Consider the following 18582-nt stretch of genomic DNA (forward strand, 5'->3'; position numbering starts at 1 on the left):
TAAATATTTATGAAAAAAATTACCTAAAATTGAACTTTTTATTAAGAAATATTAATATTTACTTTTTTAGTTATAATTTTATTTTAAAAAAATATACGCATGTGTGAATGAATATGTTTCCATATTATAATTTTCTTAGTAGCAGGTAACTTTCAATCTTTCATCTTTAAAGATATAATAATAATTAAATATTAAAAACTGGTAGTTATAATTATTGTCTAATTGATTAAAAGATGAGGAATATAAATCCCCATACTTTCTCTATTCTTTTTATAATAACAATAAAAATATAATTAAAAGTTATTTATTATATTAAAATTAATTACAAATATATCTATAGTTTCTACTGATAGTATAAAAAAATTATATATATTAAAAGTATTTGTAATTCATTTTATTCACTTTATAATGTCATAATTCTATAATTGTAATAGGATGATTTGTAAATTTCTATCACAATAAAAAAGGAAACTATAGTAACATTTATATGAAAATAGTTATAAAAATATATACTTTTAAATTAAAAAATTGATTATAACTTAGAACAAACAATACTTTCAAAATTTATCATGATTTTTTATAAAATGAAAACAAAAAGTTCGACAATAAATATAAAAATACAAAGGGTAAATGGGGTTAAAAAGTGTATACTGAAAGAAAAGTTGCAAAATTGAATCCCATTATTATTGGGTAATATTAAAATAAAAAGGAAAATGAGTAGCTTTGGTTGTGTATCCATACCAAAAAACTTAAAAAAAAAAGAAGAGAGAGAGCATGTGTTACTGTTTATAACAAGTTTGAAAATGAAATCCTAAATTTAATCCATATATATTATTTCTTCAATTTCAATTTTCATTCATTCTTTTTGCAACAAATAAATAGGGCGATAAAATCAGGAAATATAAGATTAATGAATCTAATTGATTTCATTCAAGATATCTTAGTTAAAATCTAAATTTTTAAAATAATTTTTTATTTATTTATGAATTAATAAAGTTTAATTTTTTACAATTTTTTTTAAGAATTGTGCTCATAGAATAAGGTTGACCATCTCCATTGTGCACATATGTAGTCTAGCTAATCAAGGGCCTTTATTCCTGCACCTCACATTTTTTTTTTCACTTTCAAATTTTACTAATACCCATCATAATTCTATAATATATATATTATTCAATTTAGTTTTGAAATTTTTGGAATTTTGAAAACTAGATTTGAAATTTTCTGGATTTTGAAATTAAATTTCAGAGTTTCTTGGATTCCAAAATCCTGTTTTAATTTTTCAAGATTTTGAAACTCAGATTTTCTTGGATTTCAAAATCCAATTTTTGAATTTTTTCAATTTTAAAATTCACTTTTGGATTTTTATAATTTTTTAAAATTCGATATATTCTTGGATTTCAAAATCCTGTTCTAAATTTTTTTGGATTTTAAAATTTAAATATATAAAATTTTGAATTTCAAAATCCAATTTTTAGATTTTCGGATTTTGAAAAATAGTTATTGAATTTCTTAAATTTTGAAATTCAGTTTTAGATTTTTCTGAATTTCAAAATCTAATTTTAAATTTTTAGAATTTTGAAATATTTTAAAATATAAAATATAAAATTCAATTTAGAATCTTTCAAATTTTGAAATTCGATAATTTTTCTGTTGATTTAGAAAGAAGAAGAAAGTATAAAGATGTGATGGAAATGAGAAGAAAAAAGTAAGGTGATGAATGAGGCGCACATGAAGGGTGTGTTCTTTTGGGGTATTTTGAATGGATTTTGAGTGGATTTGAGGGTAATTTTTTTGTTATTTTTTTAAGTGGATTTGAGGGTAATTGAGAGTGGATTTGGAAGTAAAGTTTGTGAGAATTAGTGTAGGATTTGATTGATGTGATAGATTTTAAAAATTTGTTTAATTGGTAGAAAATTAAGATTACCAAATTGCCCCTACTTATAAAAGTATTATAAAATGTTATTTTGTAATGTTATATTTAATTGTATAAATGTTTAAAAAGAGAAAAAAATTATGAAAAATTGTAAAAATTAATTTTTAAAAATTATAAAAATTAAATTGTAGTAAAATGAATGTATTTTAAATTGTAGAATTAAATTGTAACATTATTAAGTACGAAGTGATATCAATTTATTTGTCACGCATGTGAGAATGATTAACATTAATCAAACAACCACAATTAAGTACTAAGTTATAATATTACATGACCTAAAAAAAAAGTTGAAAGAATTCAACATACAAATATTGTTTGAGAAATACAATGGTTAGCATGTTGCTTGAGAATTTTAAAGTAAATTTATATTATATTATATATTATATTTTATATTTTATTTTGTAATTTTATTTTAAAAATTTATAAAATATATATGTTTTAAAATATTTGTGATTATTTACGTGTAGTGTAGACTTTAGAACATTTATAAATATTTTCTAAATGAATATTCAACCTATAACAAGACAGATTTTTTTATTATAAATCGAGTTGTAGGTAAAGTATTTGTAATCCAACTCATTGTCATTTTAGAAAAAATGTGTCAAAAGCATATATTTTTACAAATATATATAAATTTCACATTTCACAATGGCATATTAATTTAGAAGATTTGCACATAAAAATTGTTGTTACCTGCGTAAAAAACAACCATATAATACTTTGTTTGCTTTAAAATATTAACAAGCCTCGTATTATTTTAAAGCCAAAATTGTATACTAAAAGAATAATGATATAACAGTAATATCCATCTGCAAAATAAATAATGATGAATGAAATAATGAAAGCAATTTAAGCATTATTATTACGTATGTATTAAAGAACAGAAGAAAAGAAATGAACAGCTGAAGATGTAACAAACATCGGAAAATTTCCAACCTGATTACAAACAACTATGATTAGAGAGGAAAGCTTACCACCACCTTACCAATGCACCTCTCAGTCCAAAACATAAACCTGCAAGACATGGTTAGCATGTTGCTTTAGAAATAAACTCTGCCTGCTTTAACACGTTAAAAAACTTTTTAAAACCTCCACACCACCGTACTCCTCCTCCTCTCCAACTCCAACCCCATCAACATCTTCTTCTCCATGGAACACATGTCCCTCCCCTCACGCATCCCCTTCTTCATGTCATCCGTAACTCAGTCTCTGCCTCCAAGGGTAGTGCTACCAAACCACCCTCCATCACCCTCCATCATGTGCTGTCTTCTCTACAACCCCAACGGTGCCACCACCTCCATGCATCAACCTTAACACCCTGGACCTAACCAACGACGGAGGAAGCCATGCACGAATGAATGTGTAACCAACTCACACACCACAACCTGCCAAAAGGGACCAACTCATGCACACCACGCCTGCAATCGGAGCCGGTCTGTAACACGTTCTGGAAAATTGTAACTGGTTACAAGCCTCTGTAACCGAATACGGGTTTCTTCGAAAAACCTGAATCACCTTGTAACCGGTTATGGCTGCTGTAATCGGTTACGCCAACCGTAACCGGTTACGCTATCTTGTAACCGAGTACGCGTGCTGCTGACCCTGTTCTTCTTTCACCAAGCTTGTTCTTTCACCAAGCTACATCCACTTTACTCTGTGCATTGCTTCTTTCTCGTGAAACCACAGTGCATGTTTTAACTTTTTTCTGAGCTTTGGAATCGGTTATTGATATGTACCCTTCACCATGTAATCGGTTACCCTTCATGTAATCGGTTATTCGGTGCAGTGTGCTATCTTGATACCATTTACGTACGTGGAATTTAATATAAAGCTCGGGGCACACTCGACATTTCACTTAAAATCAGTGCAAATCTTCTCACATCCGCGGGTGATGAAAACTGGATGAATCCCGCAAATCCGTCCGCGCTTTTCCTCGCCAATCCTCTCATACGAACACGACATAACCTTCAATTCTTTGCTCTGTAATTCACATGAACAGTAAATTCGATTCATGCGAACACAGCCTGAAGGATCCGGGTTTTAAACCCTAGCGAAAGTCAAAATCTTATTGAAAGTCAAAACCTTAGTTAAGGTGAAAGTCAAAAGCTAATAGGGATCATTTTAGAAATATAAAAACGTTTGGTGGTATAAGAAGAAAAATTTGGGGTACACGAAGAAGTGCAGTTTGGGGTGCAGGAATAAGTGCCCTGATCAATTTTTGACATGTTTTTTGGGCCAGCGTTGCAGACCAGTCCAATCCAGTTAACACATGGGAAATTAAATTATACAAAAGTGTTTCACCCTGCACCTCCAAGCATTTCACCTGCACCTCCAATTTCCTAAAATATCCCCAATTAATTAAGTTGTTATTTTTTAATTATATGCTTATTGATTATTTCTATGTTCAACATTGACCCCAGTTTCATTTTTCCCTATTACAAGACATGTACCTCTCACCCTTGACCCCAACACCCTCTTTCATTTATACAAAGAAACCCTACACTAAAGATCCTATTTAAATACACAACAGAACATGAATCAGATAATAAAATCCAAAAATGAGTTTATCGACTACTATTGAGATCCGATGTGTGATAAATCGGATGTGGGCATCCGATGAGCATTTTTCGGCTTTTCAATTCTGATAAATATTTAGTGTATGTTGAAATTATATTCATTATATATTTAATTATTATTATGTTAGTTTATAATTACTTATAAATTTATGAATGAATTTGTAATGTAAATACATAACTTTTAATTGATATAAATTTAATTGTATGAATTTATTAAAATTAATAAAATTAATTTAGAATAAAAAAGTTTGATTATGTGTTATCGGATATGAGAATCTGATCATATGTCTATAAGTTGTGGAAATTCAATTCCTTGATTATCGAATATCCACGTCCGATTTATATTTAGGCTTAAATGCTTACTTTGTCTCCATGTTAAGAAGTGAATTTCTGTTTAGTACTCGATTTTAAAAGTGTAGACATTAGGTCCCAAAATTGTATGAATTGAGTTCCTTTCGTTAAATGGGTAGTAACAGAATTAACTTTCAGCTCACGTGACAAACGAATCTGCATTTTTTCTTCTCTCTCCTCTACCTTTTCCTAAAATGCCCCTAACTTTTTCTCTCTTTTCTATATTTTTATTAAATATTTTTTTCTCTCTCTCTTTGCTCTGCAACATCTACCACCCAAATAACCATTGCTCCGGTGAATTTCCTCCGAGTCTCACTCGCCTCGCTCGTCTCACTCGATTGGATCTCTTCTCCAACAACTTCACCGGTCAAATCCGTTTCTCCGTCAACAACTTAACCCACCTCATCGGCCTCTTCTTGGAACCCAATGGCCCGCATGAAACATAGATCTTTGTGGCCCGTCGTTGAAGGCTTGCAACCCCTTTTTCTCGGCTCCGGCGCCGTCTCCCTCCTCCAATTCGACCCTGACCACGACGCGTAAGAAGTCCAAGAAGCTCTCCACGGGCGCCATTATCGTAATCGTTGTCGAGTCCGTTCTTGTCGCGGCGTTGTTGTTGCTGCTGTGCCTCAGCGACAGCAGCCAACGAAACTGCCGAAGCCTGTTACGACAACACGTGCCATGCTGGTGGAGGCGGGAACGGCGTCGTCGAAGGAGGATATCACCGAGGGTTCTGCGGAGGCTGAGAGGAACAAGCTGGTATTCTTTGTTTTATTTGAAGATTTCACTTTCAGAGTTTTATTTGAATTCTTCTCTCTGGGGGTTTGTTTTCAACAAAACAAAAAAAGGACGATGTCTGATTTTATTTGAAGCCTCAGATTCGGCCGGAACCTGAATCAAGCTTGCCAACTGTAGTGAATGGATACTGTAGGCCTTACAGTATTGCAGACACATCACCAAGATTGATCTCAAAGCCTCTATTAGTTGTTGAAACTTCTGAGGACCTCTATCCACCAAAATACGGAGTTTATGGTCAAATAAATACTCTGTAATTTTGTAATTTGCTTTTCCTTGTATGGTTTAGTTGTTTTGAATACCTAGTCAAATAGGGCAAAGTGGGGACAAATAACCTTCACTCTATGTGTTTGTAAATACGCCAATGTATATTTTACCAACGTGGAGCTAACATTCATTTGATGGTTTCAACCTTATTCTATGTGATGCTGAAATATTTTGCAGAAAAGTAGTCTTAAAGAGTGGCCGTGAAGTATTTCAATATAGTTTTATTAGTTTTGTTCTTGTTATTGTCGTAAAGTGTTTGTTGGGTGATTAGCTTTACGTAAAGGTTTTATTACATTATTTATATAATTATTTTATAAGTTTATAAAAGTAATAAAAGTTTTATTACATTACTTTAGAGGAGAGGAAGCCACAGGGGTGAGAAAAGGGGTGTTGATTGTCAACATAATATCACTAAGGCTCCTTATTCTTGATCCTTTCTGCTCCCCTGGCTTTACCATCTTCAGATTCCAAATCTTCCTTGGTTTCCTCCTTGATAGGGAAGAGGAACCTCGATGGACCAACCAAATTGTGCAGCCTCATCAACTCTGACTCCAAAGGACTTATGCAGCAAATTCAGCTCCATCTCTAGTTCACGAATTGTGCTCTCTATGTTCCTACTCACAACCCCTTTAACGTTTCCACCATGCATGCTACAAGGGGTCTTCCAACACCCCCAATAAAACACCCCCTTTGCATAATCGCCATGATCCATCCCAATATCCATCTGCACCCTTCTCTTCTTCCACCATAAGAAATAGTAAACCAAAGTTTGTAATCTTTCATCATTTCATTAATTTAAATATTAATAACATTTTAAGCAAGGGTAATGATTACATTCTGAAAACATTTGGAGGTGCGTGCTGAAATGTTTGGAGGTGCAGAGTGAAACACGCTACACAAAATTACATGTTTGGATTCTCATCAATTTGAGATTCGTTTTTGTAATTTCTTGCGATTTGACATGAACACATACAATTAACAACAAATTAAACACACCAACAATTTCCCCCCTGATCTTTTTCGTACATTTGTTTCTCACTATTTTTGCTGTCTATTTTATGTACGCATTTCATGTGACAAAAGTATAAAACATGATCACATTATTCTTTACAAATCATTACTTTTCAATAAATTCACGAAACTATAATCAATAAATCACATCATGTTCAAATAAAAACTAACATATGTTTAGAAACTAAAACTTTTCATAATGTTATATTTTTTAAATAATATTATATATATATATATATATATATATATATATATATATATATATATATATATATATGTGAAGATAAAAAGATAAATTAAGAAGGACAAACAATAAAAGAAGTAATACGAAGTGATATTCTCATTATATTTATATATTTTAAATTATAAGAGTAATTGACAATTGAACACAGTACATCAAGAAAATCTAAAAAATACTAATGGGCACCACTGCTTATGTATTTCAGAAATTATGACATAATTATAATATAAAATAAATTAAAAATTGGAAAAAAAAGTTATGTAAATACTTAAATTAGAAAAAAGTTAAAACAAATAATTTATATATAAGACACATTTAAGCACTCGGAAAAGAACATCTCCATTAATGGAGATGATGTGAGATGGTTACTATTTTGGGCAGAAAAAGAGTGTGGGATCGATTAAGCAAATCTAAAAGACCAAAATTATATCCAGCATCTTCAATTTATCACATTTTTTCTTCATTTGTTATTTTATTTTTTCTTTATCAATGACGGCATTTCTTGTCCAATATTCTTTTTTTTTCTTATTCTTGCATTTTGTTGTTTCATTTTGTTTTTCATCCTTTGATCTATGAACCCAACAGAAAGAAAAAATATTGTGTTTATTGGTTTATTAAATGAGTAAAGAGAAATAAAACAAAAAAAGATGAAATAAAGTATTTCTCCTTTCTTTTTCTGATTTTGTTTTTGCTATTTATTCATTTATTCCATTTTATTGTTTTAGCTTCTATTTATTTTATTTCTGGTTCACGTAGACATCAACATGGGTATTACTGTAATTTAGTATATATAAATATGCAAATAAATAGTTGTTCATTTGAGAACCAGTATTACTCAAATATTTAATATTAGACTGAACAATGTTTTAGTTTTTTAGAAATGATTTTAGTCTCATACTTATATGCTTTATGTTTTTTTTTGGCATATTTACATGCTTTATGTTTTTTTGGATGCCTAAATTTAAAACAGAATAAAAGGCGCTGCAGTTAGTGTGGGTGAGGGAGAACGTTTTTCGAGAAACTAGAAAGAAAACCAGAGGAAACGAAACCCACTCGACCTCGTTCTGCCTCTTCTTCACTTCTTTTATTTATTTTTCTCTCTTTTCTTCTTTAGGACCCAAACCCTTTTTGACCTAATTCTTCTTCTCCAATTTTGTTTTCTTCTCTTTCGGATCAAGAAAACCGTGAGCAATGAAGATTGGGATGATGGCGCGAGAATGCCATCATTTTGGGTGACGTGGAAAGAAGAATCCGAGGCTGTGAGCGAGAAATTCTGGGGTTTTGGGCAAGCATGGGAAACCTTGATTAGGGACGAAGAGAGGAGGACGAAGGAGTAAGAGAGCGTAATAGGCGAAAGGCCGAAGCGGGAGTGTCGAAAAGAGGGAACCAAACCATGTATGGGAGTAAACTGAAATTTGTCTGTTCGATCTTTGGATTTTGTTTCGTAAACTTTGTAATAGTTTGAATATATCATGTATGTTCAGTTTGTAGAATGTAATGCTTAAATATTATAAAGTTCTTGAATTAAAATTGAGTTCGTAATTATTCCGTTTTGGTTGGGAATTTAATGATGAGAATATGGTTGTGAATGCTCTGTTTTCGAAATTGGGTTCTGGGAATTATATTGTGATGATCTTTTTCGAAATACATTCAATAGGGAAGCAAATGAGTGTACTCCGAGGTTAATGGGTAAACTTTGGGGTTGTAATAAATTAACTGTGAGTGTTAAAGAACTAAAAGGAATAAACTCTGTGGAAATTAAAAAGGTCGCTGCATGATAATGTTAATATTAAGGTATGAATGTTTGCTCTGTCTAACTTTTGCTGAAACGTGTGGCATAGCAATATATTTGAATTGATTGTAATTAGGAACTAGTCTAGTGAATTGAAATATCTTTGAACTAACTTGGCTTGAACTGTAATTAAGCGTTATATACGTGAATCTGGGAATTATGTATTCTGAAGGTGTGTCACTCTGTTTTAATCTATATATTAAAATAATCTAGAATGTACAAGAAATAAGAATGAATGTGTTGTAGAATAGCTAATTGATTATGAATTCCAAGTGAATTAAAATTGGTTAGAATGAGTACAGGAATAGTACGTTAAATATTTCTATGTTAATTCTGATTGTATCCTTTATAATGTCATAATGGTGGCTGTTTTTGCTATAAAACAACTTGTCCAAGTGATTAATAGCACTGAAAGTAATTGAGTACATATATTAGTATCTTAATTTTGGTATGGGGTAGTTAAATTTCTGGTTTGCATCTTGGTGATATATATATATATATATATATAAACACACACATATACACATGTGCTTTTATATTGAAATCAGGTGCGGGATCAAGAATGTATATAAATGTGTGCTGTCATATGCTAGTTTCTATAGAGGTGATTGTCATAGTTTTGGGTAATGGTGCTGGACCAAAAATGTACATATGAATATGGTCTTTTAATATGAAATGAGTTTAGAGGTTAAATGATGGAATGTTGGTTGTTGCGGTTATATTCATGATAGAAATGTTGGCAGATTTGTTACATGTTGTTCAAGTGTCCCAATTTACATGTATTCCTGAAACTCAATTTTGGGCTGTCAAACCTGTTTGGCATTGTTTATTTATTTATTTTCTGTGGATTAAATTATTTGGTGATAATAGCTAGATAGAATTGGAGTTGGCTAACAAGTTTAACACTAAAGTTAACTTGGGTTTGAATTGAAAATAGCTAGTAAGAATCTGTTTTAGGTTGTGTATATTATTTGGAAGAAGTAAGTCAACTTTTGGCTATCATATTGCATAAATTGTTGTATTTGGTTGCTGGAAATTATTCTGCACATTCTATGTACGTGTTCTAACTCTAGAAAAAGGGCTGAACGAAATTTCAAGGTTCATAGGATGTGAAAGTATTGTTTAGGGAGTGTTTTATGATTTTAATGTGATGTTTTGTGGCTATTTTAAGTAGGTGCAATTCTGGAAAAGAGTTGATATTGTTCAACTATTTTAAATGATATAAAGGCTATGTGATGGATAATGAATCTTTTGAATATGTTCTAATGCTAAATATTCAATTATATGAATATTACATTCTTGTGTATTTCCAGTTTCCATATATCTGATATAAAATAGTTTTGGACTGTCAAATGTGTTTGCTATTGGGTTTTGACTAGTACACTATTGACTAACCTCGTAAGGTGTAAAATCTGTTTTAAGAATTGTGTGCTATTATTATGCATTCGTATGACGAGACTGTTTTATATGCAATGTGTGATGAAATCTTAGTCCTCTGTACCAGTTACTTGAGCTACGTGGATAAATGTAGTGCAAATTCTCTTGTATTACTATGATCAGTGCTTGTTTTGGGTAAACCTTTATTGTTAATGGATGGTGGAATCTCTCCACTCTGTTGTGGGATAACTCCTGCCAGGTTTGAGGTGTTATGGTAATGTTGAAAGGGTTAGGCTCTAAGTAAATTGGTACTTTTGGGTTACAATTGTTGAGTCTCTTTTGGTTGTATATACATGTGCAGAAATGTGAGTTTGTTCTATTTGTATGGGCTGGAATGGATTTGATTGTGCTCCTTGTTAAAGGTTATGGCAGACCATTATTAAGGATTGTTTAGACCCTTTATGTGTGTTGTTTTGGGTGTCCAGTTACGTTCTTCTAGGATATATTTTGGATGTGCTGGTAATTTACTTTGCTAAAATATTGATCATTTATGTTATTGTACTTATAAATGTTGGTTGTGAAATCGTTTTAAGCTAGTTGACCGAGGGTTTGAATTTCATAGATTACTTGTTTTTTATATTTGATAAATGAATGATATGTAAGGACTGTTTTGGTTGTGTGTAACATGTTTTGGTCGTTGTTTTATGTTATGGGTGTTGGACCACTGAAGAATGAAATATTAGGATTGTTGTATACTGTTGATTCCAATTACAAAATTATGATGTTTACTAGATATTGTTTCTAGTTGCAAACATCACGTGTGGTGTTATTGAGTTGATTTATTATGGCTGTTCAAATTATGTTAAGTGTTATTTCAGGTGTCCATTATTGTTTGGATTATATTTTCCTTGAGTATGAATATATATACTCATTTGAGTGAAATAGCGCTTGGTAGCTAGCTAGGGCTAGTTAGGACTAATTAGGGGCTATGGTTATCTAGGGGGCTAGTTAGGACTAATTAGGGGCTAGGGTTAACTAGGGGGCTAAGGAATAAGGACTAGGGTTTAGAGGCTAGAGGTTAGGAGCTAGGGGGCTAGTAGGCCAAGGTTAACTAGGGGGCCATGGTTAACTAGTAGGTCAGGGTTAACTAGGAAGCCACAGTTGGGGCTAGGGTAAGCTTGGGGCCAAGTTAGCTAAGGGCCAGGGTTAGCTAGGGTGCTAGGGTTAGCTAGGGTGCTAGGGTGCCAAGGTGATAGGGGCCAATATTACTTAGGGGGCCTAGGGTTCGTTAAGGGCTTAGAGTTCATTAGGGGCCTAGGGTTAACTAGGAGGCTAGGGTTAGTTATAGGGCTAGGGGGCTAGGGTTAGGGTTAGTTATGAGGATAAGTTTAGTTATGGTTAGTTAAGGGCTTAGTGTTAGCTAGGGGGCTAAAGTTAAGTAGGTTAGCCCAAGGCTAGGGTTAACCAGGGGGCTAGGGTTAAGCAAGGTGCAAGAATTAACCACGGGGCTATATGGGGCTAGGATTAGGGTTAGTTATGAGGATAAGTTTAGTTATGGTTAGTTAAGGGCCTTGTGTTAGCTAGGGGGTTAAGGTTAGCCCATGGCTAGGGTTAAGCAAGGTGCAAGGATTAATCACGGGGCTATGGTTGACCAAGAGCTATGGTTAACCAGGGAGTTAGGGTTAACCACATGCTAAGGATAACCAAGGGGCAAGTGTTAACCATGTTGACTAGGAAGCTAGTTAACTTGGAAGCTAGGGTTAACCATGAAGTTAGGAGGCTAGGGTTAACCTAAGGGTTAGTTAACCTGGGGGTTAGAGTTAACCAAGGGGCATAACGCTAGGGTTAACTAGGGCGCTATAGTTAATCAAGGGGTTAAGGTTAACCAGTGATAGGGTTAATAAAGGGGCTAAGGTTAACTAGGGATAGGGTTAATCAGGGATAAGGTTAATTAAGGGGCTAAGGTTAACCACGGGGCTAGGGTTAACCAAGGGGACTAAGGTTAACCAGGAAGCCAGTGTTAATTAGGGCGTAGGGTTAACCAGGGCGCTAGGGTTAACCACGCGGATATGGTTAACCACGAGGTAGGTTTAACCAAGAGGGTAGGGTTAACCACGAGGGTAGGGTTAACCAGGGGCTAGGGTTAGCCAAGGGGCTAGGGTTAACTAGGGGTTAGGGTTAACTACTAGGTTAGAGTTAACCACGAGGCTAGGGTTAACCCGGGTGTTAAGGTTAACCATGAGGCTAGTGTTAACCACAGTACTATGGGGCTAGAGTTAATCAGACGAACTAGAGTTAACTAGGAATCTAGGATTAACCAAGGAGCTTTTAGCCACATGACTAGGGTTATTAGGGGGTAGGTTAACCAGGGGGCTAGGGTGGACAACTTGGGTTAACAAGGAGGCTAGGGTTAACCATGGGTTAGGATTACTTATGGGACTAGCAGGGCTAGGGTTAACCACAAGCTAGGGTTAAAGGGGCTACGATTATCCACGGGGTTAGGGTTAACTACAAGGTTAGGATTAACCATGGGGTTAGTACGGCTAGGGTTAACCAGGGGACCATAGGGATAGCGAGGCTAGGATTAACCACAGGGTTAGGGTTAACAGGGACTAAAGTTAACCACGAGGCGAAGCTAAGGTTAACCGAACCACATGGCTACGGGGTAGGGTGACTAAGGTAGGGAGCCATGGTTAACTAGGAAGTTAGGGTTAACCAAGAAGATATGATTAATCAGGGGGCTAAGGTTAACCAGGAGTTTCGGGTTAACCAATGGGTTAGGGTTGACCAGAGAATTAGGGTTTACTAGAGATGTAAGGTTAACTAGAAGGGTAGAGTTAATAAGGGGGCTAAGGTGGGCCAGGATTAGCCAAAGGTTTAGAAGGCTAGGGTTAACTAGGAAGTTAGGGTCAATCATAGACTAAGGTTAACCACGAGGCTAGGGTTAACCACGGGGCTAGTGGGGACTAGGGTTAACCTAACCACAAGACTAGGGGTGCTAAGGTTAACAGGGGGACTAAGGTTAAACCGGAAGCTAGGGTTAACTGAGAGCTAAGAGTTAAGGACTATTGCTAGGGTTAACTTGGGGCTAGGTGCTACGGTTAGGATTAACTAAGGGCTATGGTCTAGGGGCTAGGATTAACTAGGGACAAGGGTTACAAGGGAAAGGGGTCTGATAACACTCTAGATTTACATATTTTTCTCTGTTAAAAATCATTTCTTAGATTTCTTTAGTTTTTAATTTCTTAGAATTAGGCTAGTTTTATGTTTTTCTCTTAATTCTTTAGTTTTATAAAATTCTAGTTAAAAATAGGTTTTTAGATGTAATTTTTAGTATTTGTAAATAATTAGGATACTGATATTTGTTTAGAGAAAATATTTTAATAAAAATCTTTTTCTTTACTTTTCTTTTAATTTTTGAATTGCTGAAATATTTCTTTTATTTTTCTTTTGGGCATTAATTCATTTTCTTATTGTAGAAAGGCCCTAAAAATTGGGTTACAGATGCAAAGCAATTGGGTCGTTGGTGCAATGTACAATGAAAAGCATTTGGGTTGGATTGGGTGCTCAAATTGCTGGAAGCTACTGCTGGAACGCTGCTATTGCAAGCATTGGAATGGGCTGGCTGCACATTTTAATTGGAGTGCTGATTTCACAATGGATTGGCTACTGATTGGAAGCCCACTTAATCAAAACGCTACAGCTAAACTTTAGTGAAACGACTGCGTTTTGGGAGCACTGCTGTTGCAAACGTTGGTGGGCTGAAATCCAATTAGTAATGCGGAGCGTTTTGGTGCACTATTGCCTTAGGGGTTCTTTGCGGGAGCACTTCATTTGGAGAAAGAAAAAAAACCACTTCCCTTCGAGCTAAGCTAGGACTCCCGTGAGTGAAGAGAGCTGGAGAGGAGCACATCACCTGCCCAGAGAAGATGACCGGAGCTGACCGGTGAGAAAGAAGAGCTGACCGGAGCTGCCACGTGGAGGGCGAAGATTACAGCGTGTCAAGCAAGTTCCCCTCTCCTATTTTCTTTTTTTCCTTTCTCTTTTCGTTTTTGACCCTATATAAAGGGCTTTCACCATGTAAATAGGATATAGAGAGAAGACTTCTACACACACTATATACACTTTACACTTCCAGACTCTGCAATTTTACATTCCGTCTTTAGTTTAGGGCTTTTACGCTTTCGTAGGAGTAGAGTTCTTGGTTGCTGAATTTCGTCGATAAGATTGCGAGAGTGACAGACCGTGAGTGCGTTGTTGAATCCGGTAGTGTGCAATTTTCTTTCTCATGATTAATAAAGTGCAATTTCGTGCTTCTTTCTCAGTTCTTGTTTGCGTTTTGATTTTGTTCACTGTTTTTGATTTCTGTGCTTGTTATGTTTGAGAAATTGAATTGGACTCTGATTCTCTGCATCTTTGCAATTCCTTTTTGGAATTAAATGACTCCGTAGTAAGCATTCTTTATCGAGATGTCGTCTCGAGTCAGAGATGAGTCCAATGTATAAAGATTCATCCGAATTTGTATTTCTACTCTTTTCTTTAGTGCATATCAGATTTAGAATTGCATTGATTTAGAATGAGTGGAGATTGCCATTGCAAGTTCTGAAATATGAACTATAAGACCCTGGATTGGGGCTTACTTTAATCAGATTGTCTTTCTGAGTGTAATTGAAGCTTTATTCTCAACCATTTGCACATTTAAATTTTGTTATATGCTTGCTTTCATTTGTTTGTGAATTTTAGATTGATAAATAGGTAAATGAACATTGGTTGGACAAATTAGTGGAAATAGTCAATTCAAGGTTCTGAAATATGAACTGAATATCCTGGATTGGGATTCACTTAACAGGATGTCTTCCTGAGAACTCTAAGCACTCTTTTATTCATATCAGTATACATTCACCTATGAAATCAATTATGTTTGTGAGTTTGTTATTTTGCTTTCAATTAATTAGAATTTAGGTACTATTTCTTCATAGTTTAGTTTACTGTTAATTGGAAATGTTATGGATTTAGGACTTATTTTCCTTTAGTTTCTGTTTAAGAAAATTCAATTTGTGAATGATAATAATGATGTTGATAGTGTAGGTTATTGTTTTTACAAGTGCTTAGACTTTTGATTCATGAGTTTCTTCCCTGATTCTTTGCTTTTGATCATTAGTTCTAGATGTTTCTTGTTGATTTTTCTTTACCTTAGATTGTACATATGTGTCTGCAACATTTAAGTTCAATTACTTCATACATGAGTATATTCGTTTAGGTTTTAGGATTTGTTTAGCTTTTAAATTTCCAATTTGAGTTGCTTGTTTCCAGTTTTAGTTTTAAGTCATATTAGTTGCATGTAATTCTCATATTAGTTTAATTTCTATTTCTGTTTTAGGTATCTTTCTTTCCTTAACCAAATTTTCTTATTCTTTTTAATTTCATTGTTTCATTTTCTATTTCCCCACCTTGTTTTTATAGTTAAGTAGTAAATAATTACAAGAATTAACTCTACACTCTGAAGCTTAATCATAGTTGAGTCCTTGGATTGATCCTTGGTTATCCCTCTACTACATTAGTGGGGAAACTGAGTTTGTTAGCTTTGATGCGACTAAAAGTGAGTTTAACAGGGTCAGAGCTAAGGGTTTATGGTTAGGTAGGGGTTAGGGCTAGTTAGAGTTAGCTAGGGCCTAGGGTTAATTAGGAGCTAGGGTTAACTAGGGGTTAAGGGCTAGGGTTAAAGGCTATGGTGAACTAGGGGCTTACGGGGTAGGGTAACTAAGAGTTAAGGGCTAGGCACTAGGACTAAGGTTAACTAGGGACTAAAGGCTAGGGCTAGGGTGAACTATGAGCTAGGGTTAACTAGGGTTAGGAGCTAGGGTTAACTAGGGACTAGGGTTAATTAAGCTCTAGGGGTTAAGGGCTAAGGTTAACTAGGCTAGGACTAGGGTTAACTAAGGACTAGGGTTAACTTGGGGCTGAGCTAATGTTAGTTAAGGACTAGGGGTTAGGGTTAACTAGGGGCTAGGAGCTAAGGGCTAGTGGCTAGGGTTAATTAGGGGCTATGGACTAGGATGAACTAGGTGTTACGACTAAGGATTAGAGTTAACTAAGGACTATGGGCTAGGGTTAACTAGGGACTACGGTTAATTAGGGACTATGGTCCAGGGTCAATTAGGAGCTAGGGTTAATTAGGAGTTAGGGGCTAGGGTTACAGGACTACAGTTAGCTAGGAGTTAGAGTATAAGGTTAACTTGGGTCTAGGGTCATGGTTAACTAGGGTTAGTGGTTTAGGTTAACTAGGGCCTAGGGTTAACTAAGGTTAGGGGTTTAGGTTAACTAGGGACTATACGGGTTAGGGTAACTAGGGGCTAAGGTTAACTAGGAGCTAGGATTTGGGTTAACTAAGGACTAAGGTTAACTTGGGATTAGGGGCTAGGGTTAACTAAGAGCTAAGGGCTAGGGACTATTGCTAGGGTTAACTTGGGGCTAGGGCTATGGTTAACTAGGGATTATGGGCTAGGGCTAGGGTTAACTAAAGGCTATGTGTTAGGGGCTAGGGTTAACTAAGGGCTATGTGCTAGGGGATAAGGTTAACTAGGGATTAGGGGCTAAGGTTAACGAGGGGTAGGTTGCAAGGGTCAGCTAGGGATTAAGGTTAGCTAGGGCCTAGGGTTAACTAGGAGTTAGGGTTAACTAGGGGTTAGGAGCTAGAGTTAAAGGCTATGGTTAACTAGGGGTTAGGAGCTAGGGTTAAAGGCTATGGTGAACTAGGGTTAGGGACTAGGACTAGGGTTAACTAGGGGTTAGGGTGGTTAACTAGAGGCTATATGGGCTAAGGTAACTAGGGGCTATATGGGTTAGGGTAACTAGAAGCTAAGGGCTAGGGTTAAGTAAGGGCTAGGAATACGGTTAACTAAGGACTAGGGTTAACTAAGGGGGCTAGGACTAGGGTTAACTAAGGGCTATGGCCTAGAGGCTATGGTTAATGGTTAATTAAGGGCTAGGACTAAGGTTAACTAAGGACTAGGTTAGGGGTTTGTGTTAACTAGGGGCTATACAGGCTAAGGTAACTAGGGATTATCTAAGGAATAATGTTAACTTAGGGCTAAGGGCTAGGGTTAACTAAGGGCTAAAGGCATGGCTACAGTTAACTAGGGCCTAGGGCTTAAGATTAACTTGGGGCTAAGGCTAGGGTTAGCTAAGGACTGTAGTTAGGGGCTAAGGTTAACTAGGGATTAGGGACTAAGGTTAGCTAGGAGTAAGGGTAAGAAACTACGTGCAAGGGTTAACAATTAGTTAGGGACTAGGGTTAGTTAGGAGTTAGGATTAACTAGGGTTAAGGGCTAGAAGGTTAACTAAGAGTCATGTACTATGGTTAACTAGGGTTAATTAGGGGGCTAGGGTTAGCTAGGGACTAGAGTTAATTGGGGACCAGGTAAAGACTAGGGATTAGGGGTTAGGGGCTAGGGTTAACTAAGGCTATGAGCTAGGGTAACTAGGGGCTAAAGGCTAGGATTAACTATGGGCTAGAGGTTAGGGCTAGGGTTAATATGGACTAAGGTTAACTAAGGACTATAGACAAGGGACTAGGGTTAATTAAGAACTAGGGATTAGGGACTAGGGTTAATTAGGGGTTAACTAAGGACAATGGGTCAGGGGCTAGGGGTTAGGGTTAACTAGGGGCAAGAGGCTGGGGACTAAGGTTAGGTAGGGTTAGCTAAGGACTAGGGTTAGTTAGGGTTTGCTAGAGACTAGAGTTAGCTAATGACTAGGGGCTAGGGTCAACTAAGGGTTAAGGACTAGAGTTAATTAGGGGTTATGTGGGTTAGGGTTAACTAAGGACTAGGGGGTTAGGTGCTAGGATCAACTAAGGAGCTACGGTAACTAAGGGTTAAGAGTTAAAGTTAACGAAGAGTTAAGAATTAAGGGCTAAAATTAACTAAGGACTAGGGCTAAGATTAACTAGGGATTAACATTAGGGTTAACTAGGAGTAAGACTAAGGTTAACTAAGAACTAAGGGATAGGGCTAGTCTTAATTAGGGATTAGGATTCATTAGGATACGGTTAACTAGGGACTATGGTTAACTAGGGACTAAAGTTAACTAGGAGTTATAAGTATTTTTAACATATCATTATTACGTGTATGACTTTTTTTCACATCACCAATCACCATGTATTTGCAATAGAGATAATATTTTTCGAACTCCTGTATTAAATTTTTTAGTATAATTAGGTAAGTAATATTTTTATTTTAAA

This window comes from Vigna umbellata, chromosome 1 (assembly GCF_029865625.1).
Source record: "Vigna umbellata cultivar VRB3 chromosome 1, Vumbellata_1.0, whole genome shotgun sequence".
Lineage (NCBI taxonomy): Eukaryota > Viridiplantae > Streptophyta > Magnoliopsida > Fabales > Fabaceae > Vigna > Vigna umbellata.